At 39.4% G+C, this 20,903-nt stretch overlaps 1 protein-coding gene and 1 long non-coding RNA gene across 2 annotated transcripts in view; one reads left to right on the forward strand and one right to left on the reverse strand.

Annotated features, from left to right (window-relative positions):
* KLHL14 (kelch like family member 14) overlaps positions 1 to 20,903 on the forward strand; it is a 107,789-nt gene that overhangs the window by 47,608 nt on the left and 39,278 nt on the right. The gene's annotated exons all lie outside the window — the stretch shown is intronic.
* LOC145534627 (uncharacterized) overlaps positions 6,181 to 20,903 on the reverse strand; it is a 41,297-nt gene continuing 26,574 nt past the window's right edge. The window contains exon 3 of the long non-coding RNA XR_014074819.1: positions 6,181 to 7,148. This is a non-coding gene — a long non-coding RNA (uncharacterized LOC145534627). The remainder of the gene's footprint in view (positions 7,149 to 20,903) is intronic.

The raw sequence follows: 20,903 nt of genomic DNA on the forward strand, positions 1-20,903 counted from the left end.
GGTATTCTTTGGTTTGCAGCTTCATCACTTCAGTCTGTGCTCGGTCTTTACCTGGCCTCTCCTGTGCTGCTCCTCCGTGTCTGCGTCTAAATCTTCCTCTCCTATCTCTTATAAAGACATCTGCCACTGGCTTTAGGGTTCACCCTAATCTGCTATGACCTCATCTTAACTTGATTACATCTGCCAAAACTCTATTTCCAAATAAGGTTAGACTTTAAGCATACACTTTTGGGGAGACACAGTTCAGCTCACTGTGGTTGACAAGTGACACATATCAGGAGAACACATAAGAAAACAAAGAACGGTTAAACATTGCTGTGTGCAAGGCACACATTCTAGGCACTTCCCTTGCATTATTTGTTTGAGTCTCACAACAGCACCTTATGGTTTTAGGCGCTGTGATTATTTCTACTTCAGAAGAAGAAATGGAGGTACAGAGACATTAAGCCATTTGCTCAAGGTCACGCAGATGGTAAATGGCAGAGCCAAAATGTGTACCCAAATAAAGCTCCAGAGCCTATACCCTTTTCCGTTTCTCATTACAGTAGTAATGACCGAGTGCAAACTGTAAAAAGAGTTAAAGGTGAAGCAAGACTAGACTTCTGCATTTTATGCAGAATAAGAGGGAATATTCTCTGCCCAAGCAGAATATATTAATATCCTAAATATGTATGTTTGTTTCTTGAGATTTCCACTGCCCACTTTGTTGTTAATTGAAGATTGAAGAAAGAATATGATACATATTGGGTTATTTCTAGGTGAAAATTATTTTAGAAAGAGGTGGTTTATACTTCCTGGGGTCTTGCAATTCCTTCACTTGCAAAAATTATAATTATAAGGCCTGTGTGTCAAAATACAGTTTCCTAAAGAGGGGAAGGTGTGCATTTTGCTCTCTCAGTGTGGTTGTCTGATTTATCTTGTACTAATGACACTGAGATATTCCTCAGCCTGGCTGCATTGGTAAATCTCAATCTTTGTTTCCTGTTCATTCATAAATTTGCTTGAAGTTTTTCATTACCGAAATCATTAACTTTACCAAAGATCAGTAGCTGTTCTCATGTGTGCATAAAATTTCCTAGGATTAAATTTCTTCTTCTATGTTACAGCTTGCATTTAAAAAAAAAAATGATAAGGCATCCTTTTTTGTCTTTATTATTGTCAAAAACCCAAATCATTTTCCCCACCTGAATGATAACCAAAAGATACAGATGAATCAAGGAGAAGTGCAATGGTTATTTGCTTTCAATCTTATTAGTCAATTTGCAAGGTTTGATATCCTATATTGTGTTTGTTACAAATACATGTAAATAGGTTTCTTGATCTAATTCAGAAAGTAATCAACAATAGTTCTCATAATTTATATGTATCTTTAACATCCAGTTCACTTGCTAATCTCCGCATTGGGCATTCATCTTCCATGCCTTGTTCCAGCTGGTTTCAGCCCTGAACTGAAAAGCTTGGGTGGACGTGGGTACAAGATGAAGCCAGAAAAAAAAAAAAAAGATGAAGCCAGAAGTGTGGCACTATCCAGCACTTTCACTGAAGGGAATAACCTTTCTTAACCTCTGGAAAAATTTAAAATTTTCCACATTCTGTTTCATTATTTTACCTTTTAACTGAAACTTTTTAGTTTGCCTTTTTTTCCATGGAATTAACCACATTACCTTTTCTGAGATCAACGTCCTTTTGAACATGAAATATTTGTTAATGATTTCTGTTCCCTAGGAGAAATATTTTCATCTGTTTTTAAAATTTTTATTAAAATATGTGAGGAGCCGACTCATTGAAAAAGACTCTGATGCTGGGAAAGATTGAGGGCAGGAGGAGAAGGTGTCTATAGAGGATGGGATGGTTGGATAGCATCACCGACTCAATGGAGGTGAATTTGAGCAAACTCCAGGAGACAGTGAAGGACAGGGAAACCTGATGTGCTGCAGTCCATGGGGTCTCTGAGTCAGACACGACTTAGTGACTGAACAACAACATAGCTGATTTATAATGCTGTGTTTCAAGTGCACAGCAAAGTGATTCAGTTATACATGCGCATATATATATATATTCTTTTTTAGATTATTTTCCACTGTAGGTTATTATAAGATATTGAATATAGTACCCTGTGCTATACAGTATTTCATGTTAGTAATCTATTTTATGTATAGTAATCTGTATATTCTAATCTGAAACTCCTAATTTATCCCTTCCCCTTGCCCACTTTGGTAGTCATAAGTTTGTTTTCTATGTCTGTGAGTCTATTTCTGTTTTGTAAATAAGTTCATTTGGATCATTTTTTTTAGATTCCACATATAAACAACATCATATGATATTTGTCTTCTACTGGCTTACTTCATTTAGAATGATACTCTCCAGGTCCATCCATATTGCTACAAATGAAATTATTTCCTTCTTTTTTGTGGCTAAGCAATATTCCGTCATGTTTATCTACCACACCCTCTCTATCCATTCATCTGTCAGTGAACTTGAAGGTGGCTTCCATGTCAGGGCTCCTGTAAATAGTGCTGCTGTGAACACTGGGGGTGCAGGCATCTTTTGAATTAGAGTTTTCTCTGGATATATGCCCAGGAGCAGGATTGCTGGATTATAGAGTAACTCTACTTTTAGTGTTTTGAAGAACCTCCATACTGTTCTCCACAGTGGCTGCACCAATTTATATTCCCACCAACAGTGGAGGGGGTTCCTTTTTCTCCACATCCTCTCCAGCATTTGTTATATGTTGACGCATTCTTTTTTGTTAAAAAAAAAAAGGGGGGGGACAGAACAAATACATAAAATACATATCTTTTTTTTTTTAAGAAGCAACTTTGTTCCTTTTACCAAATAAAGTTCAGTTATTTACAGAAATGATAGCTAATGCCTGATTCTATCATGGTCTGAGAAAAGTCAAGGATGAGAGAGAGTTCAATTCCCTAATTGCGGCTGGAAGCATGAACACTCATTAACATTACTGGAAAATAACAGGATATTTATTCTGCTGAAAGTAGGTTAGTAGCATCACCTCTTGCACGTTGCTTCCTTAAGCAGCGCTGGTGGGGGTAGGGGGAGCACACAGCAGTACCTTCCCAGGTCTTCTGAGCTGCACTTGTTTGCAGTGTATAATATGTCACTTGACAGAGTGCAAATGCGTGAATATAAACATATTTCCCCAGAATAAATCATTTCTATGCCAACTTTTCCTTTTGAGAAGAATATGTTAGTGGTAGCTGTCTATCCAGGAGTCAGCAAAATTTTTCCATCAAGAGCCAGAGAGTAAATATTCAGGGCCTGTAGCCGTAAGAGCTCCATCCCAGGTATACTCAGCTACCAGCATAGCATGAAAGCAGCCATAGACAGTAAGTAAGTAAATAAGTGCAACTGTGTTCCAATAACATTTTAATTATACAAATAAGTGGAGAGGGACTTCCCTGGTCATCCAATGGGTAAGCCTTCACACTCTCGATGTAAGGGGCCTGGGTTCAATCCCTGGTCAGGAAACTATGTGCCACACGCCACGTCGAAGACCTAAGATCCTGCATGCTGCACTAAGACAGCAGAGCCAAACAAATATCTTCTTCACTTGGTTTCCAAAGAGGTTAGGTTTACAGGAAAAAAAATTCAAAAGTGGAGGGGTGGATATGACCTGCAAATCATAATTTGCTAGCTCTTGCACTCCGATCTAAGGACATTTCTATTTTATTCACAAACCACACCACTTTGTAATAAAACAATAATTATCTTGGTAAGCATAACTAACATTTATTGTCCTAAGACATTTATACATGTATTAGCTCACTTAGTCCTCACAACAATCAATCCAGTGATGCAAGTTTTACTATGAACTCCTATTTTACAGAGGAGGAGCCATGGAATAAACAGGTAAAATAACTTGTCCAACACCATGAATAAAAAACAAAGCCAAAGTTCGAACTCCAGAGATCACACTCTTAAGTCGCAAGCCACACACTCCCAAAGGGAATATTTTGTGACCTTCGCTTTTAACTTCAAGACAGACTCTGTTCTGAAAATAAATGAAACACTTTCTCAGACAACAACATGGAGGCAGATATTATATTTACCTTGTTAATTACCTCTACTCTCCTGCCTGGTTCACAGCTACACCCCACAGACACTGGGCAAATGCTGAATCAGGGGATTAACTCTCACTTTCCAGGGCCACAGGCAAGTACCAAAAGTGGCTAAACGTTGTCTCATTACTGGAGTGGGTAGCCATTCCCTTCTCCAGGAGGTCATATACTGCTGTGCCAAGACATCAGCCTTTCAAAGATATGTCCAGCCCTTAAATATGTGTAGTTATATTTCTCTGTCTTTGAACTTGCAAATACTTATTATGTAAACCAGCCTCTTTGCAGACTATTCATCCGAAAGAAGTAAGAGCTAAAAAGACAAGGAGGAGGGGTTTTGATTTTAGCAATCAACACCAAAATAGTAATGACAGTTTTAATTGAGCATTTATTATGTATCCAGCATTGTGTTAAGCATGTGTGTGTAAGTCGCTCAGTCATGGCCAACTCTTTGCAGTCCCATGGACTGTGGCCTGACAGGCTAGTCTATCCATGGAATTCTCCAGGCAAGAATACTGGAGTGGATAGCCATTCCCTTCTCCAGAGGAATCTTCCCGATTCAGGGATTGAACCCGAGTCTCCTTTGTGGGCAGATTCTTCACTGTCTGAGCCACCAGTTAAGCACATTACATACCTATTATTTGGTGTTCCCATTTTAAGGCAGATATATTTAGCCTGTTGAATATATGTATATAAACCTAGAGCTTGGAAAGACTAAATAACTTGTTCAAACTTACTGTTAATAAATGTATGAGATAATATTCCAAGACATGAAGTTTTGACTCCAGAAGCTGGATACTGCCCCTTGTCTCATCCTGTCTCTACTGAGGGACTCTCTCTCCATCTCGTGGCTGAAGCTAACATAGATGAAGAACTTCTCTGTGGGAAACACTGTGCTCCATGCTCTCATGATGATCTCATTGAATACTTGCAGCAGCAATGTGAGGCTGACATCATTATCATCTCATTTTATTGATGATGCAACCAAGTTGAGGAGTATGTCCAAGCTTATTCATGGTGGGGTCAAATTAGTGACCAAACAGTTAGCTTCAGAACCTGTCTCTTAAACTGGAGAGTGCTTTCATCTTGTCACTGTGATTTTAAGGATAAAAATGGACAGGTATTGTGGACTTTCTAGGATAATGGAACTTTATGTGTTTCTTTATTGGATAAATTTTATCCTCAGAAACGTTCTGGGTTGTATCCCTATCCAGTCCTCACAATTGGAAAGTATTTTCACATCTGTCATTCATCGGATCCCCCACAATAACCCTGTGAGATAAACAGGACAGGCATTATTATCACTGGTTGATATATGAGAAAACTAAAGTTCAGAGCGGTTAAGTTACTTGTCAAGGTCATGCAATAATTGATGAATCTGTGACTCAGACCCGTGGCTTCTGACCTAATTTAGTTTAGTGCTCTTTCTATTAAGCCATGTTCCATGAAACCTTATTAGGTGTTCTTTGACCTGTAACTGACATTATTCGAACTCTTTTTAACATGGTATTTTTTTTTCAACTGGATTATTTAGAAAAGTATATGTCAGAAGCTTTTCATTCACTCCAGCCATTTTGAATGGAAAATAATGAATTCCTTGTTTGCAAATAATGCAGAGGTGAGAACTCACAGGTGCCATATTAAAGCTAAAGCATATTTGGTGAATACCAGGAAACAGAAGATGTTTAATTATGAGAGCTACTTAGCGAGGTGTAGGCAAGGGCTAAGAACATCTCAAGGAGTAGTGTACCCCCTTTCCTTCTTTGCCAGTGCTAAGACAGTGGGACACTGACACCAGCCTTAGGGCTGAAAGACAAAGGAAGGGAAAAGTTTGCAGAACCAGAGACAGAGGGCTGTGTTGAAATGACCTCAGTAGAAGCTTCGTTCCAACAAGGAAGGCAGCCCACACTGACCCAGAAGAAGGAAGCTAGGGGAAGAAATACCCTGACCTTTCTCTTCTCCCTCCCTCAGTCTTCTGAAACCAAATCCAGTCAGAAGCCAGAGGAAAGGGAGCCCCGAGATGCGGTCAGGGGCATCAGCACCCGAAAGAACCAAGAGGGTCACCAGGCATGGAGAGTGGATCTGCAGGGCAGTCAGAAGATGCTGAGCATTCATGAAGCCACCTTTTATTAGACACCAAGCTCTTCAACTGACAGTGTCAAAATACAGATACATTTTTTCAGTTCTTTGTAACTGTAATACTAGTTTGGCTTACCAGAATTCCTTAAAACCTGAGCTATATTATATTTTCTTCTGAGTCAAACTGGCCCACTATCAAGTAAACAAACTGAAGTGGAGGCCGGTTAAAAGGAGGCAGCAAAAAGATGGCCCCCAAACCTGCCCACCAGGTACAGGCCAAGCCTGAAGCCAGTATCATCCTAAGTCCATCCCCCGTAGTAAGAATGGACCATGAGGATTTGTTTTAACTTTTTGAAGATGGATGTCTTGTCTTCCCCGTGATTCTCTTTGCCATGTTGAAGACAGTCTCCATGATACAGTCTTGTGCTTTGCACACATTATGTGACAAAGTGAAAATTCATGGTTTGACTCACCATTAGCAGGAGGCACAAGTGTGTTTGAGATGAGAACTGAGGCCACTGTCTTTAGTAGCGAAGATCCCTGTTGGGCTCTGAGAGCTTCTTCTATGCATTTACTCTACTGCTCCTCTCCCTTTTCCCAAGTCCCTTTTAGTTACATTTCCCTCTCTTTTTGTCATTGTTGTCCATGTTGCATTAGACTTGAGGCTCGTTGATGAGAAAGAAAAGGTGCTACATATCAGAGGGAAGAGATTGGTTTAAGCTGGTGCCTCTCACGGGCACTAAATGATGAAGGAAGATGCCTTGCCGGGAGGGTCCCATGTGAGTGTCACAGTATCTGTTTTTCAAGGTCACATGGGTATTTGCAGATTTAAAATGAGTGAATCAGGCAAGTGGGTTCACTGTTTTTGAGATCTGAAGGCAGAAAGGGACTTCTGGAGAAGGTGTCCCCAAACTTGTATCCACTAGGGCATTAGGCATTTTAACATTATCATCACATAGAGATGTTCAGGTTGGCAACTGAGGAAGACCAATCCTGTGAAAAAGCAGAGTTTGATTAATAATTCATTTAAAACAAATGTGCCAGGATAGGAGAAGAGGAGCCCTTACTGAAGTGAATTATTATTCAGTCACTAAGGCATGTCTGACTCTTTGTGACCCCATGGACTGCAGCACTCCAGGACTCCCTGTCCTTCACCATCTCCCAGAGTTTGCTCTAACTCATGTCCACTAAGTCAGTGATGCCATCCAACCATCTCATCCTCTGTCATTCCCTTCTCCTCCTGTCTTCAGTCTTTCCCAGCATCAAGGTCTTTTCCAATGAGTCGGCTCTTCTCATCAGGTGGGCAAGAGCCGACTCATTGAAAAGCAGGTAAAATTGTAAATTTCGTGGACATCAAGTCCTAACCAATGCTCAGGGAATGTAGATGTCAATAACCCATCACTTTTAATGAGTATTATTAACTCCAATATAAATCTAGTTTGAAAGCCATTTTCCCCCTCTCTTTTATACCTTAAATGCATGGCTTGCTTCTGACCTCTTACCTGTGCAGGTTCTTATGATCTGTGGTAACAGGGCATCAGGGTTGGCAGACCCCTGGGGCATCCCTTTGCCTCTTGAAAACTTCCCAAGGGGTGTGTTGCTCTGCACACTTACTGTTGATCCTTGAACAATGTGGGTTCTAACTGTGTGGAAACACTTGTACACAGATAGTTTTCGGTAGTAAATACTAATATTATGGTACTACACCTCGGTGTTTGGTTGAACTCCTGGATGTAGAGGAATCTTGGTACAAAGGGCCGACTGTAAATTACTCTTGGATTTACACTCCGAGCTGCTCAGGGGATAGCTGTGCTAAGAAATGCCCAGGTTTCCTCTTGGCAGGATTTTTTTCTAATTTAATTTTTTTGTTTAATTTAAAAATTAATTTCATTTTAATATAATTTTTAATCCAATTTAAAATTGCTTTACAGTGTTGTGTTAGTTTCTGCTGTACAGCAAAGTGAATCAGCTATACATATACATATGTATCCCATCCCTCTTGGCCTCCCTCTCACCCACCCCTCATCCCACTCCTCTAAGTCACCACAGAGCACCGAGCTGGACTCCCTGTGCTATACAGTGGCTTTCTGCCAGCTATCTGTTTTAGGCATAGTGGTGTATATGGTGGTGACGGTTTAGTCGCTAAGTCGTGTCCAACTCTTGTGACCCCACGGACTGTAGCCTGCCAGGGTCCTCTTTCCATGGGATTCTCCAGACAAGACTACTGGGGTGGGTTGCCATTTCCTTCTCCAGGGGATCTTCCCAATCCAGGAACCGAACCCAGGTCTCCTGCATTGTAGGCAGATTCTTTACCGACTGAGCTACAAGAGAAGCCCATGGTGATATATGTAAGTCAACTTCAAATGTATGTTTTCTACTTTGGTTGTCCCCTGCCTCCCCATGTCAGCTAAGTGTCCAGAGCCATGGAATGGAGGGTGTACTTGTTAGAGTGGCTCAGAAATTGCCAGCCTCAGAGAACCAACATGGTTGGCCTGCACGGGAGTAAAGAGCCTTCTCTGCAGAGAACATGCTTTGTTCTCCACAGCTGCCCTTCTCCTCTTGCCGCTGTGCCATCTCACCATTCTCTCAGGTTTCCATTTAGTAAGACTAATGTGAAGGGGATGGTCTTTAAATACATGTGCTTGCAAGCCAGGAGAAGAGGAAGAATTTGAGGAATAGAAGAGTCATGACCATTATTAACGTTGTTCATACATGAGGAAGCTTGGTGGGCATGGTCTTAAAATCATGGGGAATTCAGAGTGTTTATTTCTTAATGACTTCTGGTCCAGGGAGCATCCATTCTGTACTTCTAGTACTTCATTTTGTATTATTGCTTGGTTATAACTGCTTGACAATGGTGTGTTAGTTTCTGCTGTACAACAAAGTGAATCAGCTATGTGTATACATGTATCCCCTCCCTCTTTGACCTCCCTGCCATTCCCCCATCCCACCCTTCTAGGTCATCACAGAACCCCGAGCTGAGCACTCTGTGCTGTACAGCAGCTTCCCACCAGCTATCTAGTTAACACATCGTAGTGTATACGTGTCAATGCCAACCTCCCAATTCATCCCCCTGTCCCCTTCCCCTCCGTGTCCACATGTCTGTTCTCTATGTCTGCGTCCCTCTCCCTGCCCTGCAAATAGGTTCGTTGGTACCATTTTTCTCATGCCTCTAATATGTCCTTCATCTCAAATGAAAACTGTATCCATCAGGGTAAGTCATCTTCTGACTCCAAAAGTGTAACTTTGCAAAAATGTGCTTTCTCAGTTAATCCTGGATGCCGCTTTTTCTAGTTACTCTGTAAGGACTCATGTTTGCCAGACTATCATCCTGAGCCCTCTTCTCATCCTGAACCCCTTTCCTGCAGCATGGCATCCGTAACAGCTGATGATGGACCATTAACCCTGACCTTGACCCTACCCCTAATCCTAATCTGCATTTCCTTCCCAGACTTCTCTATTGCAGCTGAATACTGTATTTCCAAGTGCTTCCTAAACACCTCCACTTAGCCTTAAAATTGTTATCTTGCCTTCACACCCATTGCCTTCGTTGTTCTCTGTTGCAGTGAATGACATCTGCATCTCCCTAATCTGGGAACCTAAGTATCATCCCTGACTTGTCCCTCTCCTCCAATCCCTTCTTCATCTTATCTGCGTGTTGTCATTTTTATCTTCTGTATCCACTTTAATCCATTTTGTAATCTCCATTCACGTTGTGGATCCCTAGCACAAAACCTTTAGCAAATTCCCAAAACAAGATTCCCTGAAGGTGAGCTTCAACCCAGCATGGCTTCTAAAGCCTGCCTCCTTGGCAGAGAACTATGTGCTCGTTCTCCCATCCCTCCCCTTTCCTCCAGCTTCTCCAAACTACACTCAGATCCCTGAGATGCAGCCCTTCTGTCATGGGGCCATTACTTATACTCTTTCTTCTGCACAGAATGCTCTTGGTTCTAATTCCATGTAAGTTATGCAACACTTGGGCTTCCCTTGTGGCTCAGCTGGTAAAGAATCTGCCTGCACTGCGGGAGACCTCAGTTTCATCCCTGGGTTCGGAAGATCCCCTGGAGAAGGGAAAGGCTACCCACTCCAGTATTCTGGCCTGGAGAATTTCATGGACTGTATAGCCCATGGGGTCGCAAAGAGTTGGACACGACTGAGAGCCTTTCACTTTCACTTCACTCTATGCAACACTCGCTCTGTTTCGAGCTTTGTGCTTGGAATTTAGGAAACAAATAAGACATCACCCTTATTAAGGTCGCCACAGTTTTCACAGGAAACATACCAGAATCAGTTCTATATAATGTGCTAGGTCAAGATAAAATTAGGTAATACTTTGGTCACCTGATGTGAAGAGCCGACTCATTGGAAAAGACCCTGAGGGCAAGAGGAGAAGGGGGCGACAGGGGATGAGATGGTTGGATGGCATCACCGACTCAATGGACGTGAGTTTGAGCAAGCTCGAGGAGATGGTGCAGGACAGGGAGTCCTGGGGTGCTGCAGTCCATGGGGTCACAAAGAGTCGAACACGACTGAGCGACTGAACAACAAAGATTACTACAAGAGCACATAGCGTTACACCCACGTGGCCATAAATGTCCTTCTGACCAAGTGCCAAGGTAACTCCTGACCCCCTCTAACAAATAATTGGTTTCTCCTCTGTGTTGTCACAGTTCCCTGCCCAGACCTACCTTCCAAAAGCTTTTTGTTTGTTTGTGTTATAATTGCTCAAATGTCTGCCTTCTGAAGTGGAGGGGTGGGGGTGGAATTAGGAGTTTAGGGTAACATATACACACTACTATATGTATATAAAATAGATGATCAACAAAGACCTAATGTGTAGTACAGGAAACTCTCCTCAATATTCTATAATAACGTAAATGGGAAATGAATTTTAAAAAGAATAGATATATGTACCTGTATAAATGAATCACTTTGCTGTATATCTGAAACTAATACAACATTGTAAATCAACTGTACTCCAATATAAAATAAAATAAAATTTGAAAAAAAGAAGAGAAAACCCAGTCATGGGACAAAGCTATAGGGTGTGTGTGTGTATTTCATGTTTTCTAACATTTCCCAGATATACTTATTTTAATGTGAAGTTTCTTCTAAAAGCAACAAACTCAATAATATCTATAAAAGTAAAATATGTTGCACTTTTTAAAGAATTATTTTTATTAACATATTTTATACAAAATTAAAAGGTACAAATATGAAAATAAATAAATAAATACTCAGTCTAGTCTATCTTCCTAGACTGAAAACATGTGTCCCTTATGTATCTTTATAGCCACTGTGTCAAGTATATGTAATAATCATTGAAGAAATGACTGAGTGGTACCTAAACTATAATAGCAGCTTAAGGAACCCTAGAAATCAATACATGGACAGTCAACAAAGCCAGTTTACCTTTACATCTTATTCCTACAGTGATCAATTTGAATAAAAGTCACTTCAAGCTGTTTGAGATATACATAAAATGTTATACGGTGAGGCTTCAAGGTACTTATCATTGTTAATGCTGAGAGAAATTCCAGTTCATTCAGGTCTTTGAATAGTGGACTTCTGGGTTAGACTCATATCTTATAGTTCACATTCAAAAATTGCTGCAAGCTTTTAAAATGTATTCTTTTGTGTGGACTGTTTATTAAGGGACTACCATAGTGGCACAAAACAAGTACTTTCTCAGTCATGTCTGACTCTTTGCAACCCCATCAAATTGTAGCATAGTATGTTATACATTTTGATGAAACTAGCAGGTGCTATTTTTACAAAATGTCTGTGAAAGCTAGGCTGTACCAATATTGTGAGTTTATTTATATCACTATAAAGATACACAAAGATTGAAAATAGGATAGAGCTTTACCATAGTGACTGTAAAATTATAGTTAAAATTGTTTTTAAACTCTGTCAGAGTATAATAAATCCAAAGATATATGGCATTTAAGAATTGACTTTCTGGGACTTCTTTGGTAGTAGTCCAGTGGATAAGAATCTACCTGCTATTGCAGGGGACATGGGTTCGATCCCTGGTCCAAGAAGATTTTACACGCCCTGGAGCAACTAAGCCTGAACACTACAACTGCTGAGCCCCTGTACCGCAACTAAGACCCAAGGCAGCCAGAGAAAGAAAGGAAGGAAGGAAGAAAGGAAGAACTGGCTTTCTGTGTGAACGAAGCTCTTTGATAAAAATATATGACACCAAATACCAAGGGCAACCTAGGTCTCAAATTCACTTTATTCAGTAAAAATGCTGCACCTCAATATAGTTTGTTTTTTGGTGCTGGGTCCCCTTGATGTTTAGTATCTGGGCTCTCTTGCTAATCATGAGACCTTCATCAAATTATTTACATCTTCAGAGCCCCGACTCTTTTGGTTTTAGATTCTGGGATATGATCCCACCTACCTCATGGAAGGTGCTTGGGAAAAAGTCCCTTGTAAACTGGAAAATGACACACAAATATGATGAGCAGGCAGAGAGAAGACAGAACATAAAGCAGAGGACATAACAAAAGCAGAATGTAACGAAACATTTTAAACTTAGGAAATTGCAAAGAGTTGGGAACTGCTGAAAAGTGAGGTGAGAGACGGTGTAAAGGGTCAGGTGAAAACCATTTAGATCTATTCTGTAGTCAGTGGGGAGTCACCAAAAATCTTTGAGCAGGGAAATAACATAATTAAATCTGTGTTTTAAAAGTTAATTTAGGGTGAATTAGAAAAGGAGAGACTGGAGACAGGGTAAACATTTATTACATAACCCAGGCAGGGGATAATTAGAGCCTGATTTACTGCAACGGCTATGAAAACAATGAAAGAATGGCAAAATTAAAACTCATTTCATAAGTATAAAACTTCATTTGTCACTCTGGACAGTAGGAGGTAAGAGATAGTCTGGCTTGATTGGTTAAACTGAACTAATGCCTTTTTGCTCAAAAGAAGAAACTAAGAAAAGCAAGCTTAGAGAAGGAAGGGATAAGTTTAGTCTAAACATTGAGTTGTAGTGTCTATATTCATCATATTCAGCTTTCTGCCTGGCACATTGTAGGTGCTCAGTGAATATTTGGTGAACATATCAATGAAAGAAGGAAGAATTATAGACTAGGAGAGATTTAAGGGAAGTTATCCAGAAAGGACTGGAAAATATTGGTCTATACGACAGAGGAGAAATGGCTAGAAGTACAAATTCTAAAGCCAGCTTGTAAGCAAATTGAGATCCAAAAGGAAGAAGAAAGTGAAAAACGTGAAAGTGTTAGCGGCTCAGTCGTGTCTGACTCTTTGGGACCCCATGGACTGTAGCTCACCAGGCTCTTCTGTCCATGGGATTCTCCAGGCAATAATACTGGAGTAGGTAACCTTTCCCTTCTCCAGGGGATCTTCCTGACCCAAGGATCGAACTCGGGTCCTCTGTATTGCAGACCAATTCTTTACCATCTGGACCACCAGGGGAGCGAGTAATGGAGTGAAAAGAGAACTAGTGAGAACTCGACTCTCAGAAAATAGGATTATGCATGTCCAATGCCTGGCATAGAATCAATCAATAAATATTTATTGAGTACATGAATGAAGGAATGAATGAATACCAACTTTTCAAGAGGAGGTAAAGGAAGACCATCTGGGAGTCTTGTAGTAGCCCTTTGTTTTGTCTGAAGTGTTCTGTCTGTATCATGGACTAATTTTGCTGTTCTTCTGGCTTCCATCAGGAAATGTGAATTCTATAGCCTCAATTTCAGGCAACCATAAGGAATTTCTTCTACTTGTCCTTCTCACTTCCATACTTTTCTTTCCAGTTCAATTTATGACTTAAATCTATCATCAAACTGTAGTTGTACCATTAAATAATAAGCGCCAATAAAAAATACCATTATTATTTCCTTAAGACTTCCCATAATACAACAATATGGAACCGATAATACTCTTTATGTACAAAAAGTGGGCCGAATAGAACCAAAATATTTAGTGCATTCACTTCATTTACTGTGACCTATATATACAACATGTTGCCTGAGAGGTTTTGGAGCTGCTGGTCTAACACACTGACCATCATTAATTAGGAAAGTCAATTGGGAGAGAGAGGGCCCTTCATTTCAATCAGAGTTGGCCTTGCTCTTACAGGCCCAGCCTAGACTAGCAAATGAGGACAGCAGCGTGAATAAGAATATGAAGTAAAAAGAAATTAAATCTAAAGCTTTTAGGAGTCTTCATGTAAAAGGTTCATATCTATAAAAGCAATATCTGAAAAATATTAAAAATATAAACTAGATACAAAATATAGTGTACTGTGGTGACCTAAATGGGAAAGAATTCAAAAAAACAGGGGCTATATGTCTACATATAGCTGACTCACTTTGCTGTACAGCAGAAACTAACACAACATTTTAAAGCAACTATACTCCAATAAAAATTAATTTTGAAAAATAGTGTAAAAACAGAAAACAATTTCTAAATATTAATTGTCTGAGTGAAAGTGAAGTCACTCTGTCATGTCCAACTCTTTGTGACACCATGGACTGTAGCCTACCAGGTTCCTCTGTCCATGGGATTTTCCAGGCAAGAGTACTAGAATAGGTTGCCATTTCCTTCTCCAGGGTATCTTCCCAACCCAGGGATCGAACCTAGGTCTCCTGCATTGCAGGCAGACACTTTACCATCTGAGCCACTGGGGAAGTTTAAATTGTATGAGTAAAGGGGTGAAATTGATTGTTAGAATGCAAGCAAACTACATACCTGACAATTTATAAAATTTTGACCTTATCATCCCATTCCCTTACTGCACAAGTACACACACACTCACACAAATCAGTTTTTTTCATAGCTGATACATCAATTTACTTGCATTTACCACTGTTCTTTGGCTTCACCTACTCCCTGAAGAATTAAATAACCGAAGAGTAGGATTAAAGGAGGTCATAGAAGAAATAATAATACTAAAATCATATATGAACCAGATCAGTGAGTAATCAAGAGTTGACTGTATTTTTAAAATAGAGTCATCATTTATCATTAGAGCCCAAAAATTCTTGTTTCTCAGTTAATAAAAAAATTTCTGTTAAAATTGCTTCTAAATGTCAAGTGAGTGTAATTCAAAAAATGAGAATATAAAATTAGATCTGTTTTTAGAAGCACCATTAAAGCCTTGTAATTTCACTGACTTTTTAGATTTTCCAACTGAAGTTCCACGTATGGACATTTTTTCGCCTCATCATTGGGTAGTGGACATGAGCTTGGAGCAGTTTTTGTCTCATTATTGGGTAGTGGACGTGAACTTGGAGCAGTTTTCGTCAGCTCAGAGGCCCCAGTTGGTTTCAATGGGTATTTCCCCGCAAATGATGATAATATTGATTTGCTACAGGCATCTTTGACTATTAAGGATTTAGAAAGCTGAATTCCACTTGAGATGAGGAGCTATGATTCATGGGACCCAGGTTAATATGACAAGAAAGAGTATAAGATAGGTTGAAATTACTTAATCCATAAAAGGTCATCCAAGAGACACAGATATAGAGAACAAACATATGGATTCCAAGGGGAAGTGGGAATGGGATGAACTGGAAGATTGGGATTAACATATATATACTACTATTAATATGTATAAAATACATAACTAATGAGAGCCTACTGTATAGCACAGGGAATTCTACTCAGTGCTCTGTGGTGACCTAAATAGAAAGGAAATCCAAAAAAGAAAGGAAATAAATGTATGTTTAGCTGATTCATTTTGCTGTACAGCAGAAAGTAACACAGCATTGTAGAGCAACTATACTCCAATAAAAAAATTTTTCAAAATGATCATCCATAGTTTAAATGCATGTGTTACTTACAAAATCTGGGGGAATACTTTAAGGTAAGACTTTTTTATTCCATCAACTTCTTCATTAAAATATTTGCTTTCTTAACTGAAGGCAGCTTACTGTTTTTAAGATGAATCCATTGCTTCCCAGGTGGCATAGTGGTAAAGAATCTGCCTGCCAATGAAAGAGATGCAGGAGATTTGAGTTCAGTCCCCGGGTTGGGTAGATTCCTTGGAGAAGGAAATGGCCACCCAATCCAGTTTTCTTGCCTGGAAAATCCCATGAACAGAGAAGCTATGGGGTTGCAAAGACTCAGACACGACTGAGCAAATGAGCACGTGCACAGTGTACAGTAGAGTTGGGATCCCAACCCACAGCTCAAAGACCACTCCAGATGAATTCACTAAAGAACAAAAGATAAGTTGAAGCTACAAAAAAAATATCAATGCATATGTATTTGTACAAACCTGACAGAAATTTAAGGAAGAGGATTTTATTTATTCTTTCAGCTTCTTTAAAATGTTCGCTTCTTAAAGCCATTTACCAGTTAAAAATGTTTGCCTCTTGTATGGAATTATTCCCTAAAAAGCAAAGGAAGCCAAATCCTTTTTCCATTGTGTGTATACTATAAATAGAAATGCAAGTTTATGTTGATGCATGGGTCAAAATTTCCTGTAGACAAAAGAACAGCAGTAAACTCTAGTTTATTACATCTCTGCCACATAAACACCACAGGACTTAACCTGTAGATCTTTTAAGTTACTGAAAAATCTGGTCTATGTAAAAAAATCTGTCTTTGATAATAACAGCATAGGATGTTTCTGCTAAGTATTGGTCCATATGAGTTTCTAAAAGAGGAAATAAACTATTTAGATTGCCTTCAGCACTGAAGTATGACGTTCAAAAGGAGGTTTCCACAAATAGCTATAGAATCAGAGATAGATTTTGTCCAGTTCAGATATTTGGAATTACTTAGGAGAAATGGAGTAAAGAAAATAACACTGATATTATTCTCTAACTCAGCATGGCCTGCATCGGGGGGAAAAAAAGGACACCAGAGTTTTAAAGAGATCCCCCAAATCTTGTTGTGCTGATGTTGGTTTTCCTCTTTGTTTTTGTTGGCTTAGAGCCCCATTATTTGAGCAGAGTTCCTGATGCTTTTCCTGGGGGGCCAGCAGAGAACGGTGTACACCATCTAGTGGTTGAGTTCAAAATTGCAACAGTGCAAGAAGTGTTAGAGCCGAGTGCGGCGGTGGGCGTTTGCTGCCACGGCAGTCCGCAGACTTACTCCTTCCACATTCCTGAGAAATGCCTGAGGAATGCTAAAGCGATTGCTGTGAATTCCAGAGGGAAACCCTCACAGCACATAAAAAGATTCGATCGAGGAAGTTAATTTAAACAGCCCTCAGTTAAAATCCTACTTTATTCTGACTATGTATGTATAATTACTCTGCTTTAATGAGAACTCTTTTTACTTGTGTGCTTAGTACCAGAATTAATATTCCTACTGTAACAGTTTGTTATGTCAAGAAGTGAGCAACTTGGATGGGAGAGGAAATAAGTTCCGTTTATGATCATATGCTAAGAGAATTGCTTCTCTAAATCACTAACCAAAGCTGGGTTTGCCAGTCTATGAACTCCTAGGGAGCCACGGAGCTACCACAAGGACCTTGAATCCACAGCCACAAGGCACATTTTCTAGAAAGCAAATATATAACGTCTTCTACATGCACTGGATTCACAACTGCAATTCAAATGTAGTCAGCGAAAGAACATTATTAAATCACCCATAGTTTGTTGGGTAATTTTCATCACTATATCTTAGTATATCATGCTTATCTAGAAATCCAGAAAATTTATTTCTTTATGGTTACATATAAATTACAAAAAGATAAACTTTTAAGAAACAGAATGGTCCTGACTTCAGTAAAGCTACTTCTAAGATTTGTTCTGAGGAAATAATCATTCACATATCACATTCAAAGATATTCACATCAGTGTTGTTTATAAGAGCAATTAATAAGAACCAAACTCAGGTGTTCAACAGTTAGGGGATGTTGAGTGAGTTTTAGTTTATCCAAACTGAAATATATATATATATATATATAGCATACCACTATTAAAAACTACTAAGGAAAAATCTATATTTTTTTAATGAAAATACCATACATTTAAGGTGACAGGAGAAGATTAGAAAAGCAGATATATCATATGTGTACCATTTTTATGTGTTTGTGAGAAGGCAAAGAAAAAGTCTAAAAGGATACCTTTTATCCCATGAGAAATGAATAATTTATTTTTACCAAGCATATTACAAGAGAAAGAAAAGCGTCAAGGATGCCTCTGAAGTTTTTGTCCTGAGCAAGTAGAGAGATAGAGTTGACACTGACTTAGATAGAAACATTTGGAGCGGAAAGTCAGGGTTTTATTTGGAGGCATGTTAAGTTTGAGAGCACGTTTGGTACCCAAGTGGAGCTGTATTGACGTGAATAAAATCATGTGGCTGGAAGATCACCAAGAGAGTGAGGTGGATGGAGGTGAGAAGAGATTTCAAGGTCATGCTCTTGGGGCATGTCAGCGTTAGCATATTGAGTTGATGAGCAGCAACCAGCCATGAGTCAAACTAGAAAGCAGCCACTCAGGTCGAAGGAGGATCCAGAGAGAATGGTCTCCCAGAAGGACACAGATATAGGAGAGAGTGGTCCATGCAAAGTGACGCAGCTAGATCTCATGAGATGAGCGATGGGAAATGACATTTCACTGATCAACATGGGCTTTAACAACAGCTGCTTCAGTGAAATGATGAAGCTATTCATAAAAGCCTCATTGAAAAAGCTGAAGTGAAGATGGAAGGGGGAAAATTGGAAACCTTGAGTAAAGGCAACTCTTTCAAGAATCATTTATATAAAGGAAAACAGAAATGGGATAGGGAGGAAGATAAGGATATTGATCCAAGAATGTTTTTTAAGGTGGCAGAGCAGCATTTGTTTCTCTGCTGGTAGGAAAGATCTGATAAAGAGCTGGGGATGGGAGTCAGGGTTGGAGGAGGGCAGTGAAAGACACAAGGCATGATAAAATTGCTCAGAAAATATCCTTGAATAGTTGAGAGGGAGTGGGACGCAAATGCAGGGCTTGACTTTAGAAATGAATGTGGATGGTCCATCCACCCTTAATAACAAAAGGAAGCAAAAGGAAAGGTAGGGTAGAGATAATACTGATGCAGGTAATTTGGTAGGTAGGATGCTGGAAGCCTGTGGGAGTTCTTTTCTAAATGTTTCCATTTTCTCAGTGAAATAGAAAGCAATGTTATCAGCTAAAAGTAAATCAGGGAGCAGATGTTAGAGAGTTGAGAGAGAACAAGCTACAAAATAGTCATTTAGGACAAAGGTCAGAAAAGTTTTTCTTTAAAGGGCAAGGTTATAAATATTTAATCCTTTGCAGGCCATTAGGTATCTGTTGCAATTCTTTAATTCTGCCATTGTAACAAGAAAGCAGCAACAGACAATATATTAACTGGTGGCTATGGCTGTGTTTCAATAAAACTTTGTTTACCAAAACAGGTGGTGGGCCCAGTTTGGCCCATAGACCTTAGTTTGATAATAAATGGTGTAGGGGAACACAGTAGGAATTTCAGGCAACAATAACATGAATTTTAAATGATGGCATAAATATATCTCCAGCCACATGCTGGAGTTGTGTGGGGCTGGATATAACAAAGATTTGGTTTTTCTACACAAGTATGGAGAATGGAGAATGGAACAAGAGGGTTGAGTGTGTGTGTGCCAGGAAATTATTAAAAGGCAAGTACTGGTATCTAAGCTGAGTCAGGAGGGAAGCAGGGACTTGACAGCTATGGGGTAGTGAAAAAGAGAAAAGCTTAGTGGCTTTAGGCCTCACCACTAGCCTTAGATGCTCAGATGCTTTTCCGAGGGACGACGATGATTCATTGGCTATTTTGTTGGAGAGTAAGAACTAAACTGTGATTCATACTTCGTAGAGTGACGATGCTTAGAGTAGTTATCATTCTGCCAAAGAGATATAATGCTGCTCCCCACTTTATCAACTTGAAATAAAATATCAACGCGTAGAGTTGAATGTTGGAAGGACAGTTTTGTTTACAGTAATAACTAACTTTTTAGTTATGAGGACTACACTCTCTCTCTTCTTCCCCTATGTTATTATAAAAAAATGTTCTTGCCTATTCCCTGTCCACAAATAATACATATACCCATTGTCATGTTTCAGTAAACGGTCTTTTTTCCCTCTCTTGATATCTCCCTTTTTCTTGGTCTTCTTCAGCTCTTAGCCTTTACACATGGTTATGTTTTACCTTTTCTGGGTTGACACTTGAAGATGCTTATACTCTTCTTTTTTTCTCCCTCTAGACCTTTATCTCTTTTGCTGCATTTATGATCTTTAAGATGATGGCTATTTTTTTTAATTACAGTAAGCCCACTACATACAAACAAGTTCTGTACCAAGAGCGCATTCATCAGTTGGGTACCTGTTAGCTCAAGTACCCAACTAACACAATTGTCTCTATAGTACTGTACTGTAATAAGTTTATAATACTTACCTTTCACACAAAGGATACATAAAAAACAAATCCCCAAAATAAAGAAAACATTTTTAATCTTACAGTACAGTACCTTGGAAAGTACAATAGTACAGTACAACAGCTGGAATACAGGCTCTGGCATTGAGTGAACAGGCAAAAAGAGTTAGTGATGAGAGGAATTAGAGGAGGCAGATGATGGTAGAGCTGAAAGATTATCAGCAATAAGAGATGGAGACAAGCTGCAATTTCACTCATGCCTGATGTTGGTGGCACAGCATCAACATCTGGTTCCTTGCTGGAACCAGATACGCATTCGCATCTTTGAAAGCTATCAATTTGAAGGTTCGAATGTAAGGGACTTACAGTTATTTTAGCAGAAACATGCCCAGGTGACGAAAG

The sequence above is a fragment of the Giraffa tippelskirchi genome, chromosome 14, assembly GCF_054371585.1.
Source record: "Giraffa tippelskirchi isolate mGirTip1 chromosome 14, T2T-mGirTip1v1.2.pri, whole genome shotgun sequence".
Classification (NCBI taxonomy): domain Eukaryota; kingdom Metazoa; phylum Chordata; class Mammalia; order Artiodactyla; family Giraffidae; genus Giraffa; species Giraffa tippelskirchi.